The sequence below is a fragment of the Ixodes scapularis genome, unplaced genomic scaffold, assembly GCF_016920785.2.
Source record: "Ixodes scapularis isolate PalLabHiFi unplaced genomic scaffold, ASM1692078v2 PGA_scaffold1__304_contigs__length_218370807, whole genome shotgun sequence".
Lineage (NCBI taxonomy): Eukaryota > Metazoa > Arthropoda > Arachnida > Ixodida > Ixodidae > Ixodes > Ixodes scapularis.
This window is the reverse complement of record NW_024609846.1, coordinates 180,876,163-180,895,412: the sequence shown is the minus strand read 5'-3', so window position 1 is coordinate 180,895,412 and position 19,250 is coordinate 180,876,163. Positions and strand designations below refer to the sequence as shown.

The 19,250-nt window shown below is 43.6% G+C and overlaps 1 protein-coding gene across 6 annotated transcripts in view; it reads right to left on the bottom strand.

Annotated features, from left to right (window-relative positions):
- The window catches only part of LOC8038489 (NT-3 growth factor receptor), a 279,306-nt gene that overhangs the window by 36,093 nt on the left and 223,963 nt on the right, over nt 1–19,250 (bottom strand). The window lies entirely within an intron of this gene.

Genomic DNA, 19,250 nt, shown 5'->3' with positions numbered 1-19,250 from the left:
AATGATGAATCACCGTAGTCAAGAGAGTGAAAGAATGATAAGCGAAACATCTTTCTTCAAATGTATAGATTTAAGAGGTTCAGAGACTGCTTAAGTACAGACTCGCTCTGATGGCGAGAGTAGGACCTCAGGATGAATATTGTTGATATCTCGCGGTACGTGCGAATACTGGCGAAACCTTCAGTGCATGTTCGGTAAAGGCAGAAATGCGATGCGCTGGCCGAATATGAGAAAATGCGAATGATGAATCACCGTAGTCAAGAGAGTGAAAGAATGATAAGCGAAACATCTTTCTTCAAATGTATAGATTTAAGAGGTTCAGAGACTGCTTAAGTACAGACTCGCTCTGATGGCGAGAGTAGGACCTCAGGATGAATATTGTTGTCTTACTCTGTACTAACTCAAGATAATGAGCTAGATTATCTTAATATGGATGTCATATAACCGAAGCATACTCCAACGTTGTCCTGATTAAGGAGGTACGCATGAACTCTCGTTTCTGCATGAGCAAGGTTGAAGGGACGTTTAAGAAAACCTAGTTTTTTTAGTGTCTTTCTTGTTTTTTTTAACCTATATACGTGTTCCAATGTAAATCGGGAGGGGAACTTATTCTTGATGTTACAACGGAAGTGCTAAGAGATTGGCTCCTAGATTCTGTTAACCTATGTAATGTACCGGTCAAATCTCCATATGTTTTTTTTTATTTCTTCGAGACGAAAAACAAGTTTTGTTAAAGGACCGAAGGTACCAGAAGTGAAAGTATGTCGTCTGATAAGGTGCCCATGGCATACCTTGGGGGCGAGGTTCAGTGGCACACAGTAAACACAAAGTAAGAGAAAAAAATCTACGCAATCAAGCGTTTACTGTAACACGAGCCTGGTTAAAAGGGGCGCCGACATTTTATACCGACGCGGAGCTCTGAGACCTCTCCTTTGATAATGGGGTAGCCTAAGTTCCGCGCTTGATTCTGCGTCGAAAGAAACCAAGCCATCTACTTTCAATTTCTCCAAAGTTGGAGAGACACCGGCAACTAAACCTCGGGTTTTTTTGTTTGTTTTTTATCCGCAGTTTCGGGCATCGCAGAGGTACAGTCACGGTGTACCGAATCTCAACATTTTATTTATATTACCAAGCTAATCACAAATGAGATGAGATGCAAACACTACAACGGCCTATATAAATACAAAAGTTGCAACATCAATTCTGGAATTGCGAAAATTTCTTAGAGTCCCTATAGCGCGAGCTTCAGGTGTTGCCAGTTTTAACAACAGTCTTAGCGGCCAAAGTTTATTTGTAGGTTTCTTGATAGCCCCATGTCTGTACGTCCCATTGTAGATTTTGTTGCCACCCCTAATTACTTGAATTCATGCTCCTTTATCGGTAAAGATGTTTACTTTAAATAGTAATTACGCACTTTCGGCGCGTTTTCTAACTGTTTTGTCATGCGAACTCTTTTTTCATTTGCAAGTTCTCGCACCAAATGCTAATTTTCTGTAAGCAGCTCTTCAACTCAGTAGGATGATTATCATCGTTTATGTAAGTGTGCGAAACAGAATTATGAGTTGGTTTTACTGCAGTGTCAAAAAATGTAATTACTAAACAAAAAAGATTCTTGCAAAATATTTTTTATGGTTCCTTTAAGGCTGTTCAATTTTCGTTAGTGTTCTGGGTAATATTTACTTCGTGTAGCTAGAAACAAAAGCATGTCCTATATACGAACGTCAGCGGTTAGATCTAAACCACATTCCACATATTTTGGCAGGAAATTTGTCTGAGCACTGTAGCCCAAGCCGTTGAACGCTCTATTTATTAGCTCGTGCGGTGGGATCGGGTTCTAAAACTGAGAGCACCTAGGCTCGTCTGTGTTAGATACTGTTAATGTGAATGCGTGGAGTTCATCCGCAGTGTGGGCACAACAGAATTACTGCGTGCACGCCCCCATAGGAATCCACAAATAAACAAGAGCGCGCGTTCAGACAATTGTGACTCGATTTGGTCATAAAAGTCCTCATTATTTTACAATATATTGCACGGAGGACGAAAAAAACAAAACGTCTTCAAATAAGCGTTAAAGCAAACGCCTCCTTCAGGCTGATTCCTCCCCCAAACCCACCCACCCCACCCCCGTACATCTTAAGCGCACAATTTTTGCGTTACACTGGTGCTGCGCACACTGCACGATCCTTCCCTGGCAGAAAACAGCATATTAATGCGATGCTAGTTTTGTATATTTGGAGGGTACTGTAATAGACTTTTCGTTTGTAATGGCAATTGATTGTAGTGCAATCTGTTTACTGTAGTACTCTGGCTGCGTGTAGACGAACATGCTCTTTTTAAGCAAGCATTAGTTTGCCCAGATTTGCCCGCACGAAGAGCGGGCACTGCGTGTGCGTAGAAATCGGATTCACGTGAAGTGTATTGCGTGCACGTGCCCTGCACCGGCGGCAGCACCACCGCAGTGGCGTGACGTCAGAGACGCGCGTTGGTGCATATACATTCTGTGGCTGCTGCCGATCTACTCCGGCTGCTGAGCTGTGTACATACTCGAAGTATAAGCATTCTAAATATATACAATATTGGGAAAACTCGAAATATAAATTAAGGATACTTTACAAAACATAATTTTGGCCTCGTAAATGCGCGAAAGAAATTAACTATCAGTGCATCGCCCTTTTCAAAAGAAAGTACGAGCAAGTCTGTCGCTATCTAGAAAAGCAGGCGTTACATGAACTGAACAACTTTCGAATGGCCCACATGCCGCTAATGACAGCGATACGGGGCTTATTTTTTTTTCTCACATTGCAGTAGTTTGGACCGCCTCGGTCGGTAATAAAATGAATAAATAATACTTGGTGAAGTTTTAAATTATTAGTGGCGGTGAGCAGAGGAATTACTTAGTCTTGATTGATTGATGAGTCAAGCAATTGTGAATCAACTCTCGGTTTCGCTTAAAACAAATGTGAGGCGCAAACATAAATAACAAACCCTAAAAAAAAAGAAAAAAAATGTAAGTTCAAGAGTTCAGTCGGTGATTCGTAACTGTCTATTCGCTTCTAATATACGAAAAAAAATGCATGAAGATGTTAATTACTTAAAAATATAGCCGGCTATTCTGTAATAATGTAAAAAGTAAAAAAAAAACAAAAAAAAAACCTCGTGGCTTAGACATTGCGTCAAAAGCGGTGAAGGCGCAATAGCACTTGATTGGGGTTTTAACAAGCAGCACTTTTTATTGGAATGTGTTGGATTTTATCTTCCCCTTAAATTTAGCGAAAAAAAAATTGACGATGTCACGTGCCACCATTACCTCACTTGACATTGTGACATCAGGCAGTCAGACACACACGAGCAAGCAAGGTCCATAGAGGGCTCCCATTTGAAGCTGTCGCTTTAAAGGTAATAACGAGATTGATAGAAAAAGAACTGCGCTCATACAGATACATCCTATATACACTTTAGCATCTCCCTCTAGAACATAAACATTTATCGTAGGCCCTAAGTTTGCACATACAGGTATATAATACCCACTCCAGGGGGCTCGATCAATGCCTTGATAGTTGATACCAAGGTGGGTAATCAGGTAGAACAATGCTTTATGATATCAGTATCGAACAGATGTGTGATATCGTTAACATTACTCCGTAATTAAATGCAGAACTCGCCTACATTATCCCTTCTTAAAAAAAGAAGGAAGCACATAGTTTAACCGTCTAAATGAGAATATATTTGTCACGCTCAGCTCTATTGCACATTTAGCAAGATTTCACCCACCCCGGCTCCCGTGTCTTCTCCAATTTTAGGGCATACAACTGCACCAATTAAGGATATGCATACTTTGACTCGAATTTCATCAGCGTTAAACGAACACCGATTTATTCTTTCGGACGCCGTACAAGATAAACAGAAAGTACTATATATAGGGCTAAACATAACTTTGGCAATGGAACAAGCCGTTCTCAACTACACGGAACGTCAGCCTCCTTCACGCCTCCACGTAGTTGTACCAAGCAACCCGCCAATTGAGATGCACCCTCAGTTTTTGCCGACAACTGAATAACCATAAGGTACTAAATGCACTTTCCCAAGATCGAACGTCTTCAAAATGTTCAGTGTTGCGGATCGACCGCGTATCCCTAATTATTGCCGAAAAAGAAGTTAGCAAGGGCTTCTTTTTGAGGAGCAAAGCTATGCAAGCGAGAAGGTTAGAAAACATATCGTAATATAAACCCCCAGGGTTTAGATTATTAGGCTTCTCTTGACGCGACATTGGGGAAGCAGACCGAACAATGACTTTTCCATGAGATAAAAAGCATGCCCTTTGATTCCGTGCAGGGCGCAGGGGACGCACAGAACGTTTTCCTCGACCACTACCGCAGCCTGCCGTTCAGAATGGACCCGACGGAGGACACGGACAAATGGTCGTGCGCTTGCCTGACGGCACTACTGGGAAACCCTGAGGATGGCGTGACATCCCCTAATCCTTCGTGGGCGGGCCCGCGGACGTTAATTGACTCGCGTAGTCGACCGCGACGTCCGTATAGCTGGTACAGTGCTGCTGTGGCGTTTCAGCCCAACGTCGTAGTCCCGGTGCGGTTCAGACAGGGGTCTTAACGGCTGATTGATTGCCGAAGTAGATTGCCGACGTCCTGGAACTTGGCCCGTGGGCGTGAAAACTGAAAGTAGGCATTTGAGCGCAAACCTGTAGGAGCTTATTTAGCTTCGTGTTTGAGGTCATAGCAGAGTCCAGCATACAAACTGCCTGTTTACACAAGCCCATTAGACTCCATGGAGCGAATATGCGGCGAAAAAAAAAAAAAAAACTTCACCCAGAGGCACGTTCGCTTTAAGACTAGACTGCATGGAGTGAATTTGTAATGAACAACCGAAAAATTTCGCCCGGTGGCACGTGTATTGAGCGAATATGCGGTGACAAACCGAATAACTTCACCTGATGACACGTTCGCTTTTAAGCCTGAACATCATGTGAACATGCGCTGAACTACGGATGGGTTTCGCCAAGTGGCAAGTTCGCTTTAAGCCTGAACACCCTGGAGCGAACAGGCGGCGAAGTATCGATAAACATTGTACGGTGGCACGTTCCCTTTTAAGCCTGGACGCCACGGAGCGATGAATATGCAGCGTACATGAACTTCACCCGGCGGCACGTTGGCTTTTAAGCCTGAACACCTTGCAGCGAGTAGGCGGCGAGCTACACCAAGGTCGGTGTGCTGGGCCCCTCGGTACGGGCCTTTGGCCTTTCCAGAACACCCCAGCTCTCCTGAGTTGAAATAAAGTATTGTTATTGTTGAACATCTCCCGTCGGCATGTTCGCTTTAACCGCTCATTCACAATGGAAGCGGATCCGCGTTCGGAAAGCGGTTGCGAACGCGGTTGTATAAAGATCCAGTACAATTGCACGCGCACTCGATGACATCAAGTGCGCGTGAAATTGTGTATCTTTATACAACCGCGTTCGCAACCGCTTTGCGAACGCGGATCTGTTTGCTCCCAGTGTGATTAAGCGGTAAAACTGTATTTTATGTGAAGCAAATATGCGGCGAGCTGTCGGAGAGCATAGGGAAACGGATCCTCCCGTGTCTTTTACGTCGAATTGAAAGTTTTTAAGTCCCGCTAGAATCCCGCTACAATTACGTGAACGGTAAAATAACGTAAACTTCCGTTCTCGACAGGTTAACGGGCCAAGCGATCCGCGGCACCACGGGCGATGCTTGTCTACTTGGATGCAGTGGGATTATGAATTTGTAATCTCGCTGCGTCTAGTTAGTGAACGTCTTTCATTACTGGGGACCACGCTACAAAAAATAATAAACGAACATGAGCCAATTCTCAGCAATCTGGAACCAAGCAAAGGGACAGAAGAGGCGCTCAGGAACAGACAACGTTTCTAAAACACTCAGTTGGGAAACTCGCCGTCGAAACCTGCGCCGCTGGCATCCACCGAGACCGAGCTAAATACGACAACAGCGCCACGCTTTGTCGTTTGTCTGTACTGTGGTCACCTTGAGCTTTTAGAAAGCATGTTTTTGCGTAAAAACAAACGGAAAAGACTCTTTTTGCATGAAATTGATTGGAGTTTAGTACAAAATGAAGGGCGCGTGATGTTTTTAAAATTTCTAGTTTGCAAGGTTTTGCGGCACAATTAATATTGTTTTTATATAACCATGCCTCACCGGTGCTTTCAGGTAGCGCGACCTAGGTGCATTTTAACATCGGTAGTAAGACGCGGCGCGTCCGCTGGGGAGTGGCACCCCTGTAACCTCTTCCGCTGTATCTGGTTCGGCGCCAAAATGGCCGTTTAAAGCCAAAATAGACGTCACGTGCAGTTCCTCGAGTGGCCGCTGCGGGAGAAATGGCGGCGTTGTGTTCGCCATTAGCTCGGAGCTCGAGGACAGATCGGGGACACTTTTTCAGAGCAGTTTCTATGGCAGTTTCCCAACTGAGTGTCTTAGTAACGTTGGGAACAGAGGAGCGCTCACTTTCAGTGGCGACAGAGATACATCGCCCACACAGCGTGATAAAAGAAGTAAATCACGCTGAAAATACTACACGGAAAGAACGCATCATGACGTTATGCAAAGAAAACCAAGCGGGAGAGAGAAGAAACACGCGAGCTCTGGCTATAGATGTCCGGCGACACTCCACCGGGTATCGATCCAATTTAATTTCTCCTCCAGAAAGAAAATACATATTCGCAGTGACGGGGCAAACACATTGACTGATTCGCCATCGATGTATGTGGGCCTTGTTCCACGACACTTCTGCTTTCACGAGTGAGTGAGTGCCCATCTTGCGGAATGACTTCAGGGACACACTTCCGTGGAAGGAGCGCGCTTGATTTCATCTATAGCGGGTATGTACATTTATACTGTAGCCTTACAAACTGATATCTAGCTCGATGAGCCGAGAGGCATGAAGGCATTCAATCCGGGATTGGTGCTGCCGGTGTCGCCATGTCAGTTAGGATGGATGGTATCCGGTCTTCCATTTCTGCTTGAGTTGATTTAGACGTGTTCACGCGTCCCTTCCCGCCTAAGCTAGCGGCTCAAGTAGACGTCGGCATTTGGAGAGAACTCCGACGCACCAAAAACTCAGAAAATAGCAGTTCAAAAAAAAAAAAAATAAAAAAAAATGAACTGCAAATTTGTGAGGCTATCAGCCGCAGTCTTGTCCTGTATAGCTGAAGTGTTGAACAGTGCCACCAATGGCGAGAAAGGTCGGCTGTTATCGGGGGTCGTTCCACTGTTGTGCTTCATCTCGCTTCTCTGCGTTGTTCTATACTGGCACGAGAACATTGTTTGATATAAATGAATAAAACTAAGTCGCCAAAATATTTCGAACTCCAAATAAAAAGAAAATCTCGTGGCTATAAAATGACGCGTACTCTGCTACGTAGACGAAAAGCAAGGCACTCTGGACGTTCTTTTTTCTAAAATTTGATGGTATCATGATGTAATAAATAATTGTTTCGTTTATTTTACAGAATTTGTTTTGGCTCGTTGGCATCATTTGTCGACGCGCTTTGGCGGACGCAAAAAGGAGCTTGTGACCGACCGTGTCACGTGTATGACCAACAACCAGCAAGAATAACCAAAACACGCACACTAGCATTTTGACGTCATTACTTTGAGATCCAGCGCAGAAACATATTGAACAGGAGTGCTGCGGCAGCATTCGGCTGGGCCCCATGTCCAGTCAATGCGTCGAAAGGTCGTTCGGCGTTTAGTTTTGGGCCTAATTGTAGAGTTGTCGCAACCTGAGCAACGTTGCCAATGCTAGCACTGAACAATGTCAACACAAAAAAAACAAAACAAGAAAACGTTGACATTGTTAAGTATCCTTCCTTTGACGACAAAAGATAGCCATCAGTATTGTGCTGTATTTCAGTTGTCGTTTTTGGCATAAGAAGTATCAAAATAGAGGTGTGCTTGATGGCCATACTGCTGAGGGATTTCGATTCCCGAGGTAATAAGAACGCTTCTTTCTATGCAGACCTTTCTTACGTATCTTTGATTCAGCGCAACGCTGAAACAAATTCAGGTGTTTTTTTTTTTCTTTCCTATCGCCCGTTTACAGAGGGCCGCGCGATCGCGAAGTGTATGGGCCAATAGGTATTGTGTAACGCGTCGCGTTACACCGTGCGTGAGTTCGTTCTGAGCAGTATTTTTATCTCGGGAATAGGCACGAAAACCTAGATGTCCGTAGGGTTATTCCTATCGTTACCTTTTGGGGGTCAAAATAATTTTATCCAGCGAAAATACACACGCGGAAATCGGTGCGACGAACACAAGAGGCTGCGACGCGAGCATGGCTGCAGTATTCTTCTACTCCACACCTTCCCAGCGGGTCCTGATTTACGACGTCAACAAACTGCGAGCTGCCTGACGCGGTTCCCGAAGCAACTTGGAATCTTAAAGTCGCGTTCACGCTGCTAGTGCGAAAGACAGCACACTGAGCAGACACTGTTTGAGACGTGTTTCCCCCCTTGTATGTGATGGTCTCGTCACATATTGGTCACACAAAAATTGTTTGCAGACATGTTCAAAACATGTACGAAGCAAACATGCCTTGGAACGTGCTCGGGGCATGTCCGCAGAGCACCTTTTTGATTGTGTCTGCAGTAAACACTGTCGTGTTTTGTATAAAGCACGATTTTTGAGTCGCTCTAGGCGCAGCAGCCATAACAAACCTTCACGTTTTGTTTCGTTTCAATCAGTTTGCTTCGCCTCATCACTGCCGTCGCGCGACAGGTTATTGACCTCCTAGACACCGCATTGACCTTGGTCTCGGGCGTGGGCTTTGAATGAAATAGTCATTGCCCATATTTCGGTGGCTGTGCACCTTGGGCACTGACCTTGTGGGCTTGGAATGAACTAATCACTTCCCATTTCAGTGGCTGGGCGTCTCAGCGTGTTAACAGGAGGTCAAATATGGCGTCGCGAATCTGGCGCGACCGCTAAAAGCGCCTACAAGCACCTAGAAGGCGAAAACGTCGACCCGTCTTCGTCAGAGTGGCTGTGTGTGCGACCACGCGTGTTTCCCGCTTCAGCGCGTGTCCGCGCTTGCAAGGGGGGGTACTCTTCCGTTCGTCAACGCCGCCAATGTTTGCGGGCATACGACGCGACGTACGTGCTCAAGAATACGAGTGCGTCTCGCGCTCACCTAAAGGTTCCGTCGGAGCGTTGCCGCTGTTCGCTGGGCGATGAACCGCGGCGGGTCGAGCGACCAATCGAGGCCGCATCTGTGATTTTGTTGCCGGAGTTGATCGGACGTCGATGCGACGCTATACTTTGTTCACTCTCAAAGGGGCACTAAGTTACTTTTCGCGATAGTCTACTTATGGTCTTAACTCAATCTATGGTCTCTAAGCATCCTACCCCCCCCCCCCCCCCTAACAAAAAAACATTACATTTATGCGCGGTCCATTTCTCTGTTAAAATAGGTATCAAAATATAAATTACGTCGGAACTATCGTAGATACCAAAGGGCCGCACGAGGAAGGGCACGGCTTTGCCCTTCCTCGTCCGATGGCACCACCTGATGTCGCTCCTTTGACTTTAATAAAGTAATCGGCTACGCAGGAGTGTAATTTGGTTAAAGGCCTAATTTGAGCTAGTTGGTGTACATTGTCACGAATGACAAATGATGAGGCGAAGAATAACTAAAGAAACTAAACGTTTAATGAGGCGAACTTGTGCCCACAACAAAATAAAAGTAAGGTAGCGTCGCAGGCGTCGATGTCGGCGAAACAGCAGGATCGATCGCTGGAGCGAGACTGACTCCGCTCGCCTTGCGCAGACCCTTATGTACTTACCCTCGTGGGTTTCTGGATCATTCGGCGTAGAGCTTTCGGTGCGTAGAATATTCGGAACTCGATCAGACGAGAATGTTCTCGAACTTACGAGACGGCCAATCGAAATAATAAATAAAAGGACAGCCCGCTGCATGACTGGGAATCGAACCTACACCTTCTGCGCGAAAGTCAAGCGCGGTAACCACTCGGCCATGCACGCGCTTGCTCGCCGACGCGCGTGGCAATATTAGTGATGGGTCAGCTTGAACTTGAAGCATGAATGTAAGGCATGAATGTATTGTTTGAATGAATGAATGTAATGAAACAACATGAATGTAATGTTTTTTTTAGGATAATTAGCGCGCATAGATTAAGCCATGACCATAAATAGGCCACCGCAGAAAACGGTTTAGGGCTCCTGTAAGATAACAAACAGTCCGGTGGAAGCTACGAAGCCGTCGGACCAGTCATATGTCCATTTTTGGCCACGTTATCACGCTTTCGCCCATACTTCAGCGCAAAGAGCGGGGTCAGGCAATAAGGGAGGTGGTCGATTAGTTCGGCGACAGCGTCGGGTTAGGGTGAAAGGAATATATAACGGAGATGAAGGAGAGAGGACCCGAAAGCGCGCAAGAAAGAAGCAGCGTTGTGTGTCCGCGAGTGCGAGCTAACTAGTGCGTGTCGCGCACAACAATTGAACTGGTTAGACGAGCATCGCCAGACGGCCGAATCCAAACAACTTGACAAAGACAATGCGACATATCACGCGTCAAACTGCCAGGAGAGCATCGGAATTAAGTGCACTGTAAACGCTACCAAAATCTTCATCGAGGTAACACTTTTTTTTAATAGGACGTAAGTGTTTAGTTTAGATTTATTACCTCAAAGGTGCTCAAGAGAGCAGTCGTGCTAATACTTCACAGCGCACAACAGACAACACACGGTATTGACCAATAGAGCACGTTACATGACAGGGGAGGTGGGGGGGGGGGGGGTAGTATCTACAATAAAATGCACAACAATAAAATCAAACGCAAAAGCCTCAAAAATAAGACTGTACAACTTTACAAAAATAATTCGCAAGTTTCACGGAATTTTTTTTTTTTTTTTTTTCAATTTTGTGGACAATGTGCTTGGGCAATGCGTTCCACTCGGAATGGCAAGAAAAAGTGGAGAGTTTTGAAATTTGCTGGTTTTAGAGAAGGAAGGCTGAATATTAAGGCAATGATCAAGCCTCGTGGAAACGTAATATGGGTTTTGGAAATGGTAGGCTGCGACACTCTGATGATGAATACTAAATGCCATGAAAGAAAACAAGACGAACAATTTTGGTTCTATCGGTTAGTAGTCTTCTGTCTAGTTTTTTTTTTTTTTTTTTAAATAACTGTGACACTTGAGGTATGCGAGTAGTCATGGGTGATATAACGTGACGCTTTATTTGGTACCGATTCGAACTTGTTGATAAGATATGGTTGATTAGGACTCCCAATGATGTTAGTGTACTCTAGTTTTGTCTGACAAATGTTTTATATGCGGTTAGTTTTACAATCTTCGATGAGAGAAAAAAATTGCTTTTAATGTATCCACGTACTCTACACGCACTGGACACGTTGTTATTGATGTGATCATTCCAAGTAAGCTCCTCTGCAAATGTTACTCCTAAATACCTGTAAGGACCAACTTCCTCTATGTCTGCGTGGTTGAGTGAATACTTCCTTAGTGATCGAGAGGGTCGGCTGGCAAATTATAGGTATTTAGTTTCGTTTGCATTTATGTTTATTTGCCACGTGTTGAACCGAAGTGAAATTATATTCAGATCCTGTAGTAATAGTGTTTGATTATTCGAGTTAGTGATGTACGATAAACAACACAGTCATCTGCGAAAAGTCTTACGTGGGATGATAAGTTGAGTCGGAGGTAGTTCATGAATATTAGAAATGAAAGTGGCCCCAGGACGCTGCCCTGTGGAACTCCCGATTTCACTGGTAATTTGGGAGATTTTCACTCTCCAATATACGTAACCTGCTTATGGTTAAAGAGAAAGTTAGCAATCCATAGTATGAGAACGGGATGAATGCTGATTTAGCGTTTAGAGCAAACGTCGGTGGGGTACGGTATCGAAGGCTTTACCGAAATCAATGAAAATGGCAGCTGTAGTTTCATAAGCATGGATATTGTCGTGTAAATTAACAGCAAATTCAACAAGCTGGGTTTCGCACGAAAAACTTTTCGTAAAGCCGTGTTGGCTAGTGCATAGAAGGGGCTGTCACATAAATAGCTAATAACATGGGAATATATATTATACTTCATAATTTTACATGGTATGCCCTTAAACTAACTACGAGTGTGAAATACCTAGGACTATACATTGACGAGCATCTCAAATGGACCCAACATGTGGAACACATCGGTAAACGACTTAGATCAGTAGCAGCCCAATTATACCACCTAAGATCGTGTTTACCTCAACCAATATTAAAGATGATATATCATAGCTTAGGAAAATCAGTCTTAGTATATGGAATTACTATATACGGGCACTGTGCAAAGTATTTACAAGATAAAATAAATTCTATCTTAAATAAAGTAGTAAAAAACTTGTATGTAGATGAAAATAGACCTTTACATTACACGTATCAACATTTGGATATTCAAAAACTTAGTGACTTACTGGAATTAAATATTATAATTCAACATCAGTTCAGCGATAAATATAAAACAAAGTATATCCCGATAAGAAACCTAAGGCCTAAAAATTTATTCCAAGAACCAAAGGTTAAGACGAAATATGGAAAAGCAGTCAGAGCATCATATGTACCTAGAGTGTTCAATAAGCTACCACCAAGAATAATAGAAATTACAAAAATAAGCGAGTTAAAACGTGAGTTAAAACAATGGTTTATTAACAGAAAAGAGCTGCAATGAGCAGAAGAGAAGTCTACCAGGGGTTGGAATCTAAATTGTGTAGTATTGTGTGTGTTATTTTGTAGAGAATTATGGAGTAAAGGTGTATATATGTCTTGTTTTCATTTTTTTTGTTTGTTTGTTTGCAAGGAACTGAACAAGTGTGAAAAAGGGTTTTGTTATAAGTGACTAGAGCTCTGTCGCTGCCCTACGCACAAGCCGCTTAGGCTTATGTGGGGTATGAATCTCTGTAAAATTGTATGTGGAAAAAGATGAAATAAAGATTATTATTATTAAGGACATTTGTCACACGCACAGGAGTAACGCCCTCCATCGCTGATCTACAATTGGAGTCGTCATGAGTGCTGGCAAGGTTATTAAAGACGCCGAATCAAACTAGTAACTATGCCGAGGCACCCACTTTTAATTTTGTTTGTTTGCAAGATTTATCTGCCAGCGAGACTGAGAAATATTGAGAAACTGTTCTAAGGATTACTCCTAAACGGCGCTCATGCAATTCTCCACAACCATAAGTAATGTCCAGGGAGAACACGGTTGTATATTTCACGACTGCAGAATTCTTACCTAAAAAGATCAAATCGACAAAACATTACTCTGCAACTTTATGTATGTAAAACCTTTTTAGTTTTGGATATTTTTGGAATATTTATACATCTTGCCGAAGGCCGACATGCTCCAAACATTCTCTCCTAATTTGTTTTATCGTAGAGACTGGATTGGTTGACCATCTTTCCTTCTTTATGCATCAGTATCTCAACCTTCTACGAAGAAGAAAGGCGTGTATTTATAAGACACCCGAGTCTTCTTTGTTGTGCAATATTAAATCACGATAAACTGCAGTGTGTACATGATGTCCTCGTCTTTTATGCCGAACAATATGCTTAACACTGCGAAAGTGAGTGTGTGCTGAAGCATTTCGGGCTTTTCAGTGCAACATTAGCATTCGTAAACACTAATTATACCCCATGCAAGTGCACTGTATTTGAACTCCAAGCAGATGTCTTACCTACCTTTTAAATTTAAGTATTGTGTTCACACTTGCATAGTGTCACTCCCCGACCACTTTGCTCACCTCTTTTGACTCAATATTGTAAAAAGGGAAGAAAACCACAGAAAACAAGGAAGGCGATAAAGTTTAAGTGAAGGATACTGCAGAGTGACAAGTTAAGCGCAGCTACATATTTACCAGATTTCTTGTGTGTCGCCTTTTGATTCATGGCAATAAAAATCAATAACAACAAAAAATTAAAAGAATAGACTGCATCAATGTTGCTTGGGTGGCCCTCCCAGAATGGGAACAACTCTGTCGTCTCGGAGCTTCCATTTTGACTCCCACTTTTTGCAGTCGTCTATGAGCTTTTTACGCAGTATTTGGCCATCACCACTTGTTAGAATGACGCGGCTTAATTTTAAGAGCACGCAACGTCACGCGTTCCGTCAAGTATGCATTTGATCTCGGCGCCGGTCAGGAGGCAAGTGGCAGAATAGTGGTCGCGGTCAGGAAAAGGCGGCACTTGCCCTCCCAAAGGATGCCACCACTGTGTCAAGGCGCACCAAGTAAGCGAAATTCAGGCACTCGAACCAAAATGTGACTTTCTCTTCTCTTCCTTTTTTTTATTAAACAAGCATTAAATGAGGTGTCCATTATCGCGTTTCCTGATCAGATGGAGGTTCTCCTTCGTGATGCTTAGTTCTGCTCAGAGCTGTCGCATTACCTGAACAGATGCGCGGCTTTAGTTTATTTTGGCCCAATATCTGGAGCAGCAGTCCTAGGTGCTGGGCTTCGGGGCTCCCTCTTTGAACCCGAGCCAAAAGCAATAACAGGTCACTTAGAATTTTTCCAGACGCACAACAGCTGCTTACAAGACATCCAGTGACAGAAGGTGATCCTACGCACACTTTTTCGCAAGTGCATACAAGACTTACAGCGAAAGGAGATGTCCCTACACGTAGTTTTTCGCAGGTGCTCTTTGCACTTACTTACACTGGGGGGTAGAGAGAGCTTGGGATGCCCTTTTTACTGACAATGTTTGGTAGGAGTATTTTAGATACATTTATTTGAAGGACCTGCCCTTGCAGTTAAGGGGGGGGGGGGGGCAGAAATCTCGTAGTTTCTTTAAATGCTCACTGTATTTCTGATCTTTATTTACGTACGAATGTTTTACACACAGTTCTTTGCAAGTGTTCCTTTTGCCGTTCAGCGCATCTCAGACGTTTCGCAGTTTCTTGGGAAGCTCATTTTACTTACTCCGGCTATTTATATAGGAGTATATTACACGTGGACATACTTTACGCGTGAAGCCAGTGAATTGTTAAAGTCAAACAAAGTGTTTTCGCGGAAACGCGCAGGCCATGTCATTGGATTGTCTTAGGGTCTTGAACGTTGACTGGCTCTCTTATCAACGTGTTGAATAATAACAATGCTCAGCACTCAATGTATCGCGTGCTCAATGTATCACTGCGAGAGCCTCGCAAACTAATCATGCACAATAAAAACAATGCGGCATTTGACCTTGATTGTCTTGTCTAGTGGCATACGGGCTCGGCAATGAGTAAGTACATGTCTTTCCCGTGTATCAGGTACTACGCAAAGTTTGTCAGCCGGTTGTAATATCGGCGGAAGACATCAACGACAACCTTATGTGTATGCTGAGCTCTACTTAGTTAGGCTTGAAGTATCAACTAACAGGGTTTCAGACCAACGGGCACGTTTTAGATGTGCACGTTAAAATTCTTTACAGCCTCCGCCGCAGTAGCACGTTTTTTGTGTGAAGGGAAGGCCAGCTGGCCGGGTTGCCATCGTTTCTCGGTGTCTGCAAGATCGTACCTTATGGTTTCGTATCAATTGTCTTTTGGGGACTAAAATATATTAAGCCATTAATGATGGAACAAATTTTAAAAGACTAAAAACATACAACAAAATATATTGGAAAGATGTTTATACCTTGTGCAAATAACTACAGCAGTTTTTACACCCTTAATGTTGTCCCAGGGCTAGCTACCCTTTTAAGCACTAAAATATACCGGCGAACCATGCGGCTCTCTAGATATATTTGCGAATTCCTGGGGCTGCACTTTATAAGGGCATAGATAGCGACAAGAAAATGGAGCAAAATAAACACACACGCATACAGAAACAACAAATACGAATGCCACGAAGCATGGACGATTCGGTATTACCACCTTGTCAGCTCGACCGCCTTATATGCTTGTCATCTTAATGGCAATCTTCGCCGGTGATTGCCTCAGCAAATCATACATGTTAAAACACGCTGTTTTTGTTAATATATCATGATGGGCCCCCTGACTCCCGAAGGTTCTGGAAGGGGCGAGAGTAATAATCCATGCTCCCATATCATTCGGACAAATCCAGCGCGCGGTAAAAGAACTCCAGTCTAACAAGAGCCCGGGTTCTGAAAATATCGGTGCTGATTTTTATAAAAAAATAGCGATGGGTACAAAATGTTTTCAACGATCGTTAATGTCTACAGAAGTGTCAGAACTAAAAGCTGCTCCTGCTGCCAATAACAATAATAAGCATCGCTCGGCTAATACCCAAGAAACGTACTAATGAAAGAGTACCAGAAGGCTGCTATTCTCATTCACACACCTTACTCCGCCAAGCTGTAGAATTCCTACAAGAATACTATGTGTACCCCTGAACATTGGTGTGTGTCACACATTTTGAAATAACCGGAACTATGGCTTCAAGGGCCGCTGCAGCAAGTAGCATCTTCAACGGATGGGCTGGGAAACTATAGACCGTAGACTACAGCATTGTTTTATAAATCAACCTAAATATCTTGTTTTGCAAAAACGAAAGCGCAGGAACAACTGCAAGGACGTACGTGTCTTCTTTTTGTACTTATCGTTGTTTTCTTTTTTAATTTTACTTTTTTAATTTTATGAAGAAGTGTTTTAAAATCTATGCACCAGATAAATAAAGAAAGGATGAGTGAGCCGTAAGAAAGTAGATAGAATCATGGGTTGAACATATTCAAGGCGCCACTTATAATATTGCCGGGTGCATGGCCGAGAAGGAACGCTTTTCCGTACTTCTAGAAGATTCGAGTATAATCTTACCCCGAGCGCTAAAGATAAGAAGGTCAACACGGTTTTGCCGAGTCAGCCTTTGTTCAATCCAAAAACATTCTGGGTCGAATTTTCGAGATACAGCCGAGTGTAATAGATAAGGAGCCGAGCGCGGCCTTGCTAATTCACTCTCCCTCTCGCAGTCTCGCTTCAGCCAGCTGTCACGCCGACGCTGCGACGTTCGCTTCTGCTGTTTTGACGCTCATCCTTTCTTTTGTTTCTGGCCCAAGTTCGCCGATTAAATTTCGATTTTCAGTTTACGTTTGTCGAGCCTTTTTCATCTGCTACAAAATCTTTCATGCAATGTATTTCAGATTAGATATCACGCTGCGCGGATAAGAAATATATACACTGCGCGACATTGCTAGCGCGAACATGAAAGCGGAGTTTTATTTTATTTTGTATTAAATGAGGTACTGGTGGACAAAACGTTTTATTGCCTAGGTTGGTGACTTAAATCCGTATGTCCTACTACACTACTGTATTCGACTGTAAACAAAAAACAAAAAACAAAGTATTTATACTCTACTTGTAGATAACATGAGTACTATCATTTTGTGGACCAGTTATATACCCTGTAATATGTACGAAAGAAAAAACAATCGGCGGTTGTGTTAGCACACCGCAACTCTGGAAGCTACTGCTGGAGAACTCACAGATCCTGGGATCTATGGGTTCTATGGGATCAATTCCAAGTCCTGCTCCTTTCGATCTTATTGATCACCTTACCGATGTGTGGACACTCCGGGTTGCGCGAGGCACGTGAAATACCGCTGCCTAGAAGCCGTAATGCACTCGCTAAATGTTTTATCAGCAGCGTGAACCAGAGTCGCCATAGTACGACATACATACCTCATGATACCATCTAACGTCTAGTTTGCTTGCTTTTTCACTGAATAATTCAGTATACAAAAGCTTGCCTTCTGCCATTTTTTTAGGCCTGCAGCGTTTAATGAGATCGCCGCCGCCCTTCAAACACGCGAATCAAATCACAGGCGAGATCATGGGCTCAGAGTGTATCGAGGGTTCTCACCGGACTGCTTGCTAACCGTCAGTCGAAATTAGAACGGCAAAACTAACCCGCAGCAAGTGTGTGTGTGTGTGTGTGTGTGTGTGTGTGTGTGTGTGTGTGTGTGTGTGTGTTAAGAGAGCACAGCATACACAGCACACGTGCTCTTTCTCAGGGCGCCGATATTTCTCGGGGCCTCAGCGGTCGACTCTGTAAATAAACAGGGTGGCTCAGACAGAAACAGCTCCGCTGGCTCCTTCAGAGAGGGCATGCAAGTTTTTTTCCTGGAGGTCCCATCTTTGCTCGTCGGTGGGCGATCGAAGTTTATCACGACCCTCTCCGTAATAACGTCTCCTTACCCAGTTTCATAGACAACATCAAACACTTTGATAGACAATATTCAGCCTCTTTAATGGGTAATATAAGCTAGAGAATTAGACGGAAAATAAAAAAGAGAGAAAAATGAAAATGAAAAAAAAACAAACAAACAATGAAAACACCTGCTGAGAGAAAGAAAAGGAGCGAAAGAAGAAAGGCACAACAATCAGATTATAGCGCGCATAAAAACCTATATCTATTTATCTATTAAGTAGGCTCAAAGCCGTTCAAAATATTACATACGACTGGATCGCGTCTGAAAACCGGAAAGAAGGCTTTACCTAGTAGAAATATGTTCTCAATACTTTTGATGTGAGGCAATGCGATAGCCTTGTGAACAAATATGGCACTGAAAGTTATTAAAACGATAGCTTTAAGGAGCTCGGGTCGCAGAAAAGCCGGCGTCGGTGTCGGAGACACCGGGAAATCCTGATTGTTCAATAAGTACGTTATTTGCCATAAAGAAAAATATTAAAAAAAAAAAAATGTTAGACGGAGCGCGCTCGATCTCACGACTCTTCGGTTGTGAGCAAGACAAGGTACCCACTACGCCACACAGACACGCTTTTCTTGTTGATTGGATCCGTCGAGCTACTACTACTCTGGTGTGAAACTAGCACGTAAAATTCCTGCATGGCCGCGACTGACGTTACGGGCAAGCTATGCCATAGTGCACACAGTCCTCGGATATTACTACTGGGCGAGATTGTCACGCGTTTACGCCGCCAAGCGACAAGGATCACACCTAGAGTCCCCTTGGCCGCGAATGGACTATTGACGTCACGAGCGCGATACGCATTGCGCTTCTCGATAGCCGACTTTGAAGCGAGCGGTAGAAAGCTTGCGCTCACGTCATTTCGTTTCCGTACCCCTTTAAGGATGAACGAAGTAATAACACAAGGTCCGCGCAAAAGTAGACAAAAAAAAAAGGGACCAACAGATTGGCAGGGTAAAGAATAGACGCCGTGGCCCAGCAACGTATGAACCAAAAAATAAAATAAATAAAAAGGAAGTGATGCAAAATTAGAAAGGTAG